Source organism: Myotis davidii, unplaced genomic scaffold, assembly GCF_000327345.1.
Source record: "Myotis davidii unplaced genomic scaffold, ASM32734v1 scaffold93, whole genome shotgun sequence".
Lineage (NCBI taxonomy): Eukaryota > Metazoa > Chordata > Mammalia > Chiroptera > Vespertilionidae > Myotis > Myotis davidii.
The window spans coordinates 1,888,155-1,899,012 of NW_006292095.1; the positions used below are offsets into that span (position 1 = coordinate 1,888,155).

The window sequence follows — 10,858 nt, forward strand, 5'->3', positions numbered from 1 at the left end:
TGATGGGCTGCCTCCTGTATGTCTCCCACTGGGGATCGAGCCTGCAGCCGGGGCATGTGCCCCTGATTGATATCGAACCTGGGACCCTTTAGCCTGCAGGCCCAAGTTCTATCCACTGAGCCAAACTGTTTAGGGCCTTGCTGTTTTTTTTAAATTTTTTTTTTAATTTAGTTCATTCTGACACATGGGCCAGCACTGTTTTACACTATATTTACCTTTTTTTTTTTCTTAATCTTCACAGTAGGTCTATTTTTCCATTGATTTTTAGAGAAAGTAGAAGTGAGAAAGGGAAAGACAGAGAGAAATATTGATGTGACGGAAACATTGATTGGTTGCTTCCTGCACATGCCCCAACCAGAGCCCAGGCCGAGGAGGAGCCTGCAACCCAGGTACATACCCTTGCCCTGGACTGGAATCGAATCTGGGACTCTTTGGTTCGCAGCCTGATGCTCTCTCTACTGAGCCAAACCAGCTAGGGCTACATGACATTTATTTTGAATACTATGAAAGAGAATAGGTAATAGGAACTGTTTGATGAAACTGGAAAAAAGTATATCATTCTAGGCCTCTTGAAATTATAAGAATCTCCTTGAGAGGTTTTTTTTTTTTCTCTTTTCTATTTCAAATATTGGAGACAATATGTTTTTTACACCAACTTGGTTCTTAGCTACGTGAGAGGACTGAATGAATCTAGGCACCAAATTTGCTGGTTAAAGTAGAATTAAAAAACTTTTTTCTAGTGAATTGGGAAGCCTTTCTTAAATTACAATAATGAATACTTTTCATGCTGCGATTTAAAACTTTTTAAAGAAACAAACAAATCTTTTGTTTAGGAATTATTAAGAGCCTCACTTCTGGTATAGTTGTTTACTAACTGGCTACTCAGGATGGAGTCAGTTCACAAAGGATCTGCAGCAAATGAATTAGAACATTTCGACTTCACTCTTGTGCTTTTCCCAGCTGGAGCAGGATTAAGACTTATTCACCTGCAGCTGGTTCCCAGGAATATCTAGGTTGTTTCTTTCTGGACTTTCCTTTGACAGGAAAGTCATCGTTCCCAATAGATGTCTTTCATCAGCACTATACATAACTCTATTAATTCAAGTTCAAAGAATTACTTTGAACTTCATTTAGGGAACAGGTGAAGAAACAGTTCATAGTATGGCACTACTTGGTTAAGGTTTGAAATTAAGCATAGAGGTTATAATTTAGATTTGCAGAGTGCCATTCTAGGTTAAAATAGTTTTTAACTGCCAGCAATTAAAAAAAAAAAAGACTGACTAGTGTGGCTCAGTGGTTGAATGTGGACCTATGAACCAGGAAGTCACAGTTGGGTTCTCATTCAGGGCACATGCTCACTCCCCAGTGTGGGTCATGCAGGAAGCAGCCAATCGACGGTTATCTCTCATTATTGATGTTTCTCTCATTCCCTCTCCCTTCCTCTCTGAAAATATATATATATATTTTAAGGGCTGTGGTAATGGTCCAGTTGAGAGGTGAGGGTGGGACGTGCTAATAAAAGTAAGTCAGGGTGTAGTGTTAAGGTTTTGTTTTATAATTGGATTATATTATGTTTACAAAGTATAGATAAATTCTTAGAATTGAGTCTTTTGTATTTTGTAGACTTTTTTTTATAGCAATCTTAGATAACAGTGATTCTAATTTTCACAAATAGAGAAACTGAAGGCCAAGGAGATTTAAGTATTTTGCCGCATGCCACACAGCAAGTTAATCACAACTGGGAGAAGTGATCAGACTCTTCTCAGTTCTGTGCTTTTTTCTAGACTACAGTAATGCTTTAAAGTATTAGAGAGCAATGAGTATAAACTAATGTATGTAGAACACACTTCATGGAAACCATAGAATAAAATCCTGGTCTAGAGAATTTTGGTGGTTTTTTTTTAAACCACATATATGTAAATCCAGTTGTTTCAGTGTTTGAAGATAGCTATGTGCTCTAAAAGTCAAAACAGTTTTTGGGGGAGCGGGGAGGGACTACTTTCTTATTGTCCAAATTAGAGAAATTAGAATCTTCTTATGTGTTTAGCTAAATATTATTATTAATTTTATTTTATTTTAATTTGAGAATATATTAAAGCTGGGGACAGTGAAACAAGGAAGGGCCTAGGATAGAAGAAGCAACAGGAGAGAGTATAGGCAGGGCTGCTTTGTCTCTCTAGAAACATTATGGGAAAGAAGTGAGCCAAAGTGGAGCTGCTGTTAGCTCACTGGAAAGTCAGAAAGGGGGCCTTAGAGACAAGTTCATGGAATTAGCCCAGGATGAGCAGCTGCTGCCCATTGCTTCCTTGGTTGCAAGTCTTGTGGGGAACCTTAGAGTTTAGGAGAAAGAAAATTTACTGGAAAAGGAGATTTGAGTGGGTGTACCCCAAGGAGGGCACGCCTAGCTAAATATTAGAAGAACATGTTGAGTGATCTTAATGCAGAAAAAGCACTCCTGGAGTTTTGAAAAAAAATGTCCACTTACGGTTAGGACTGATTTTCAGAAAGTCTACAGCTCAGATAACCTCTGAGTAACTTGGATAATTGGTTTGAACTTGAAAATTTTAAGACTGAGTTAGAAAAGTACAAGGCTTTATATTAATCTGTGAAATAATTCTTATTAAAGGCATTAAGTATGGTTGGATTCGGTGTATACAGTTTGGGCCCTGGCTGGGTAACTCAGTTGGTTAGAGCATCATCCCAATATGTCAAGAGTGCGGGTTCAATCTCCAGTCAGGGTACATACAAGAATCAGCTAATAAATGCATAAGTAAATGAAACAACAAATAGATGTTTGTCTCTATCTCAAATCAGTAAGCAACAACAATAAAAGTATGTAGTTTATTATTCATTGTTATGTATATACTAGAGGCCCAAATTTCATGCACAGGGGGTTGAGGTAGGGGGGTTGGGTGTCCCTCAGCCTAACCTGCACCCTCTCCAATCTGGGACATCCCCTCACAATCCAGGACTGCTGGCTCCTAACCGCTCACCTGCCTGATTGCCCCTTAACCACTCCCCTGCCAGCCTGATCAATGCCTAACTGCTCCCCTACCAGCCTGATCGCCCCCAGCTGCCCTCCCCTGCCAGCCCGGTCACCCACAACTGCCCTCCCCTGCTGGCCTGATTGCCCACAACTGCCCTCCTCTGCCGGCCATATTGTGGCTGTGGGTGCCTCCATCTTTGAGGGTGGGGCAGTCAATTAGCATATTCCCTCCTTGACTGGGTGCTGCCATCTTTGAGGGTGGGGCAGTTAATTAGCATATTCTCTCCTTATTGGCTGTGGGTGTCGTCATCTTTGCAATGGTGTGAGGGTCAATTAGCATATTCCACCTTTATTAGATAGGATAGTATCTTGATTCTGGGTGATTGTAATACTGGTATTCAAATCTTAAAGGGATGGTAGTAGATAACATCATGTTTGCCATTTTTATCTTTATAGTAACAGTTTATCTCTGCATTACTTTGTCATAAAACTTAGCACATATATTAGAATAGTGGCAAATAAAGGTTAGATTGGGCTCAGTTATTTATAAAATAACTAGAGGCCCGGTGCACAAAATTGTGTATTGGTAGGGTCCCTAGACCTGGCTGGTGATCAGGGCCGATCGGGGCCTTCCTTTCAGCTGCTGGCCGGGGCCTTCCTTCGTTCTGTGCCGTCCCCTGGTAATCAGCGCACATCATTGAGAGTGATCGAACTCCTAGTCGAATTCCCGAGGGAACACTTTGCATATTAGCCTTTAATATATAGAGATTGGTGGTTGTAAGACTAGTGGTAAAACTTGTTAAGGAGAAAATGATGTAGAAAGAACATCTGGGAGCTAAAAACTGAAAATCTTTGTGCGAAAGACAGCTGATTCCTTTGCTGTTTACTTGTGCTGGAGAGGTGGATTCCATGTATGTGGGAGGTTATTATGTTTATATTGTAGGCTGCTTTTTCCTCCGAGGAATTGTGAACTGTCTTTGACCTAGGAGAGCTGGTGTTAAATGTTGGTTTTCAATTCTTTCTGCTTAGTAGAGTGCGGATTTTTCTTTGTTCTTAGTCATTGGCCTACAGTGAAGCATTTAACTCTTAAATTTTCTAGAGCCTGTAACAGAACTCTTGGAAACATTACATTTTGTTTGTGCTGAATGTGATGCTGTGCTTTAATGGTTTTCCAACTTTTCTATTTGGGACATCTTTAAATACCAGTTTAGATCCTCTTTCACTGTTTTCCTGCTTTAGTTATCACCATTCTTCTCATGCGAGTCAGTTTTCTTGAATTTTATTACATAAATCTAAAGCCCTGTTCTTTCTAAAGCAGTGGTCTTGACACTAAATCCACTTTAGAATTGCCAGAGGAGCCTTTAAATAGTAAACACAAAACCAACTAAATTATACTCTAGCAATGGGGTCCAGATTTCAGTTTCGTTTTAAGTCTTTGTTGTGCATCTTATAGCCAGCCTTGAGAACCACTGTTCTAATGCTAGAACCAACATCTCTAGTATAATGGGAAGTGGCTTAGGAAGTTAGGGGACAGAAGGAGTAGATACTTTTTACCTAATAATGGAAATTCAGACAAATGCAGGAAAAAACATCACACTTCCTTTCATGAGCACACTTTGAATCCAGGACAGTGTACTTCGGAAACCGAAATTCTCTTTTATTCTACTCCCTGACCATAACTGCCCTAACCTTTCTCTACTAATTCCAACTGTACTTGCTCTTTTATTTCATCAAGGTCTCAGACAGTACATAGTTTCAAGAAGCGTCCCCTATGTGATTCCAGTGGGTGCCCACCACTCAAGGTTGCCTTTTCTTCTAGTTACTTGGCATTCTGGTTTATCACTTCAGTTACTTTACTCTTGTATCTAATTGATAAACCCAAACCTTGAAATTAAGCCAACCATTTTCTCTCTCTGCTCCTATTTGGGGCGGTTTATCATTTTGATGAAAATTGCACAAACCATGTGGTGAGGTGTCACTTAGAAATATGTGACCTCTAATCTTAGCTCTGCCGTCTGCTTGGGGATGTATGTTTGTGTCTGTAGTCTTGTTCTCTTGCAGCAGTTCAATATTTCCTCCAACCCTTTTGCCTTTCTCATTTTTAACAGACACTGCAATATCCTACTTCTTCAAATAGAATCTTTGTGGCCAAATGAGCTCATTCAACTTATACCTTCCCACACTAACCTAAATACATCTGTACTTATTTTTACCCCCCTTTTCAGAGGATGTAAAAGAAGTGTCTTGTCTAGAGCTAATCTTTCCATTTATGTGCAGGATCCTGTTCTCTCCTATCTCAGGGGGCTTGTTCCATCACTCTTTGCCCCTTAAGGTGGGGAAGTGTCAAATTAAAATAAAAACAATCAAAAACCACTTCAGATCCTTCTCTTCATCTACACTCTGTCTCCTTCCCTTCATTTTGAAGCTGCTGCTTTTTAAAAAAAAGGCTATATTCATTCCAAATACGTTGTAATCTGGCCTTTGTTCCTTGAGCACCATTAAGAGGACTTGTGAACAGTTTTCAGTTTTTGTCTTTTAGCATTTAGAACTTGTTGACCATAGTCTCTTCTCATTGACCTCTGGGATAATTCTATCTTCCTAAGTGTCTTCCCCTGCTCCTTCCATTTTTCTGGTAATTCATTTTTAGTTACTGGCTTTTTATCTTTTGCCTTTCAAAAAATCTTACTTGTTGGATTCCCTAAGGTTCTGTTCTTTGCCCACTTAGTTGTTTCAACTTTTCTGAGTTATCTCTAGACTTATCTCCTCTATATTAAATTCATATCTGAATCCAAATATCTCTTTTTCACTCCGGACATCACTTTCACTATGTGGTGTCTTATCCCAGTCACTCCAAATTCATGATGACCCAGATGGAATTTATCACCCTCCTCCAACTTGCTCTTCTGATTTCTTACCGTGGTGGGAGACATTGCCATTGACTCTGATTACTAGTTATCTCCTGTACCTTATTTGCACCTCTTTTGGATTCAGTTCTAGTTCATCCCCAACTTTTTTTTTTAATCCTCACCAGAGGATGTTTATTTGTTTGTTTGTTTTTATATCAATTTTAGAGAGAGGAAAGGAGAGAGAGGGGGAGAGAGAGAGAAAAACATCAATCACTTGCCTCCCGGATGCATCCCGAATCTGCAACCTGAATATATGCCTTGACCAGGAATCAAACCCTCCACCTTTCAGGATATGGGAGGACACTCTAACCAACTGAGTCACACCTGCCAGGGTTCATCCCCATTTTTCCTACTTCTGTAACATCTCTTTTAATTAACCTCTTCTCCATTCTAGCTGCTACTTTTTTAGTATAGGTTCTTGTCACTTCTCTCCTGATTTACCCTAGTAGCTTCCACATTGGTTTTCCTTCTTCTATCATTGTCTTCCTCCAGTTCCCATTACTGCCAAAAATGATCGTATTAAAATACAATTAAGAACAAAGGCTCAAGGTCCAGACTATCTGGATTTGGATCTCACATTAGCACTACTTGTTTTATGACATTGGGTAATTTGTTTAATCTTTCTATGCCACATTTCTTTCTGTAAAATGGGGACTATGCCGTGCCTATCTCATAATGAAGTTGTCAAGATTTAATGAGTAAATACACACCAGTGCTGTCTAATCGAGCTTTGTGCGATAATAGCATAATCTTTATCTGTGCTCAGTACAGTAGCCAGCTCTTGAAATGTGGCTGGTTGACTGAAGAACTGAATTTTAAATTTTATTTAATTGTAATTTAATTGAAATAGCAGCATATGGCTAGTAGCTGCTGGGCAGTACAGAATACATGAAGTTCTTTGCTCTATAAATATTAGCTATTATCTTTCTAAAATTAAAATTACTTCTTAAAACGCTTCAGTGCCAAGTTCCACGGCATGGTGTGTGATTTAAAAAAAAAATTTTTTAAAAATTTATTTCAGAGAGCAAGGGAGAGGGGTAGAGAGATAGAAACATCAGTGATGAGAGAGAATCACCAATTGGCTGCCTCCTGCACACCCCCACACTGGGGATTGAGCCCACAACCTGGGCATGTGCCCTTAACTGGAATCAAACCCGGGACCCTTCAGTCCGCAGGCCGACACTCTATCCACTGAGCCAAACCAGCCAGGACTAGTATGTGATTTTTAACTTGCTTCTTTACCCCCTGCATTGTTTCAAACTTGTCTACTACTATATTTTTATATGCTCTCTATGTCCCACTATACCAGTGGCTCTCCAAGTGTGGTCCTGGGACTAGAAGTAGCAGTAGTGTTACCTGAAAACTTGTTTGAAATGCAAATTTTGGGGCCATATTCCCCGGCCTGTCATTTCACAAACTGGGTGTGAGGTCCAGCAACTTGTATGTTGATAAGCTCTTCCTCCTTCGGAATCAGATGCTTAGTAAGGTTTCAGAATTGTGTATTTCAGACTACTTACAGTTCCTCAGATCCACCTCATTTTTATTTTCTCTTGTTTCTATGTTTATCTCTCATTGGAATGATCATTCTTTCCCTCTTTGTCACCAACTAGCACTAATTTAACCTTGCAGTCTTAGTTTAGACCAGGGGTTCTCAACCTGTGGGTTGCGACCCCTTTGGCGGTCGAACGACCCTTTCACAGGGGTCGCCTAAGACCATCCTGCATATCAGATATTTACATTACGATTCATAACAGTAGCAACATTACAGTTATGAAGTAGCAATGAAAATAATTTTATGGTTGGGTCACAACATGAGGAACTGTATTTAAAGGGCCAGAAGGTTGAGAACCACTGGTTTAGGCATATGCTCTTTCTGCTGCTTTCTTCCCTTTCTTCCACCTATCCTGCTTCCAAGCTGATTCAGTTCTCTTTATGCCCCTACTATCTTGTTCATAACTCCATCATAGCTTGTTTTACATTGTATGCGTTAGCCTCTCCTATTAGACATTGAATTTAGGATCTTGTTTTTCACCTTTGTATACCTGTTTATACGATGTCTGGTATACTGTACAGGTATTTATGGAACATCTTCCAGGTGCCAGCATAGTGATTAGGTCATGAGTAAAGGAAATATAGTCCCTGTGATTAACACGCAGTGGTAAGTTCTCTAATGGGATAAAACAGTGCGGTAGAAACACAGCAGGTGGGAGATGTTAGGGAAATCTTCTCAAAGGAAGTTACATGTTAGAGGTTAGTGAGGTGGGGAAGCACATGGGTGGGGTGGGCAAGAGTTGTTCCTGCAAAGGGGACATGTACAAAGGCCTAGAAGCAAAACGTAGGCCCATAATAAATGTTTAATTGAATATGAATAAAATACCAAATCACATGTCTAACTTTTAGAACTTGGTTTTAAAGTCACTACTCTCCCCAGTAAACATTCATTAGCATTTTATATGGCTAAGGTATGTGATAGGGTAACCTCCAAGCCAGCAGGATACATTTATCTTTTTTCTTTTTAATGGTAGAAGAAAGGATATGTTTTATCTGAAGAATTATTCTACAGGGTAACAGCAGTAGTGGCAGAGGTAAACACATTCTTCTCATTGCATAAGAATAGCCCAAGGTTTTAAACAAATAACTTCAAATTTAGAGCACTAACAAAGCATATCATTAAGAAGGCTGTAAGATGGCCAGCATGAAAACCACAACTGTTGTCGCTTGATATTGGCCCTTTTTGCTCTTGTTGTTGCCATCCTAGGCTGCCTGTTGCTCTCAGCCCTCATTTGAAAGAGCATCAAGGCTTTAGTAAATGTACTGTGTAAGCTCCAGCTTTTAGTTGCTGTTGAATACCTGCTTTTGTCTGTTTGGGATTATATATATGTAATTTTCAGTAAAAACTCATCTTTTACTCTCTTTTTTAAAAAAAATATTTTTAGTGATTTCAGAGAGGAAGGGAGGGTGGGGAGAGAAATATTGACCCCTAGAGTGCTGGGGAGTGCGATTGCGTTCCTCCTGTCTTTGGCCAAAAGTGCCAGGAGCGCTACTGCGCTCCTCCTGCAGGGTCCTGTTCTAAGTCTGCTTTTATTAGTGATGATGATATTGCTAACTATGTCAATTCTTGCTGTGAAGATGATGATTTTGTGGAAGATATTGAATATGTAACTTCATTTACTTGTGATTCATAATTTTTTTCCTAAACTGTAAAATCAGCAAAAATATCTTGGCAATTTTAGCATAGTTCCTAGGGTATTGGTTGCACTCAAAGGGTTAATGATAAGAGAGAATCGTTGATCAGCTGCCTCCTGCACACCCCACACTGGGGATCGAGTGCACAACCCAGGCATGTGCCCTGACCGGGAATCGAACCCTGAGCTCCTGGTTCATAGGTCAACACTCAACCACTGAGCCACGCCGGCAGGGCTCATCTTTTACTCTATTTGAATGCTTTACAAGTGGGTTGGCTCCATCATCTACTATCTTTGAAAGAATGAGAAAAATAATTTTATTTCTGATAACTTAAGCTAAACAGAGAACTCATAACTTCAGCCAAGAAAGCCAGAGAAGGAAAAGGGGTAGTCTTTTTCTCCAAAACTTTATCTGGATGGTTATAACATGTTTCTGAAGTGTCTCACAGATTTTAAAGGATTTTGCTTTCACGTATATCTATAATAATAATAGGGTAATATGCTAATTAGACCAGATGTCCTTCCAGACATCATTCCGGACGAAGGTGGAGCTGGAGGGAAGCCGCCCAGGTCCTGGGTACAAGGGGAAGAAAGGCCTGCTCTTGCATGAATTTTTGTGCATTGGGCCTCTAGTCTTATATAACACTAGGGGCCCAGCACACGATTTGAAATCGTGCGGCACCACCCACCCTCTAGTCACGGGTCTAGCCCTGCCTCCCTCTCCGGCCCTTGAAGCAGCCATGGCCACTGCTGATCAGGCCCTCCCCCCAGCCCAGACGTGCAAAGGCTCCTGCCACCCCGCCCCCGATGCTGCACCTAGAACCTCCTCCTGTCCGGTCGACCTGTTAAGACGTCCTGGTTAATTAGCATACTTCTCTATTTTATATATACACCAAGTGGCCAGATTATTATGACCACCTGATGTTTGTAGGCAAACTAGCTATAATTTTGTCCTGAAGTTGCTAGAGGGCTAGACCATTATAAATAGGGAAGCAGGTAGTTTACCACGACAGTAGAAGTGATTTTTTTCTGAAGATATGGGTAAACAATGCGATTTTTTAACAGCCTTTGAATGGTAATTGACCATACCTCCGTCACACTTCCCATTGGCTAATCAGGGCGATATGAAAATTAACTGCCAACCAAGATGGCAGCCAGCAGCCAGGCAGCTGAAGTGAACAGGAAGCTTGCTTGCTCCAGTGATGGAGGAAGCCAAGGTTCCCTGCCTGCCTTGCCGTCCTCTGAGCTGTTCTCTAAGAAAAAATGTTGCAATTATAGAAGCTAACAAACTCCAGATACCTGCTTTCAGCCAGCCGGCCTCGGAGCTGGAGCCGCAACAAAGTTTCAATTGCAGAAGGTAAATAAATACCAGAATTAAAAAAAAAAGAAAAAAGGAGAGACTGGCAGCTTCAGTTGTAGGCTAGGCCAGCCTGAAAACAGCCATCAGCCCCTCATCCCGGCTGGCCAGGCACCCAAGTGGGCCCCCCACCCTGATCCGGGACACCCTTTAGGGCAAACCAGCTGGCCCCCACCCGTGCACCAGGCCTCTATCCTATATAGTAAAAGGGTAATATGCAAATTGACCCTAACAGCAAAATGACTAAGACTGACTGGTGGCTATGACACAAACTGACCACCAGGGGGCAGATGCTCAATGCAGGCACTGACCCCTGGTGGGCAGTGCGCTCCCACAGGGGGAACACAGCTCAGCCAGAAGCCAGGCTCACCGCTGGTGAGCACAGAGGCTGTGCCGGGAGGCTCTCCCCCCTCCACTGCAGGCA

General features: G+C 41.2%; 1 protein-coding gene and 1 long non-coding RNA gene across 3 annotated transcripts in view; both read left to right on the plus strand.

Moving 5' to 3' along the window:
- The window catches only part of KAT6A (K(lysine) acetyltransferase 6A), a 119,785-nt gene that overhangs the window by 7,917 nt on the left and 101,010 nt on the right, over positions 1 to 10,858 (plus strand). The window lies entirely within an intron of this gene.
- The window catches only part of LOC107183371, a 2,191-nt gene continuing 701 nt past the window's right edge, over positions 9,369 to 10,858 (plus strand). The window contains exon 1 of the long non-coding RNA XR_001514158.1: positions 9,369 to 9,464. This is a non-coding gene — a long non-coding RNA (uncharacterized LOC107183371). The remainder of the gene's footprint in view (positions 9,465 to 10,858) is intronic.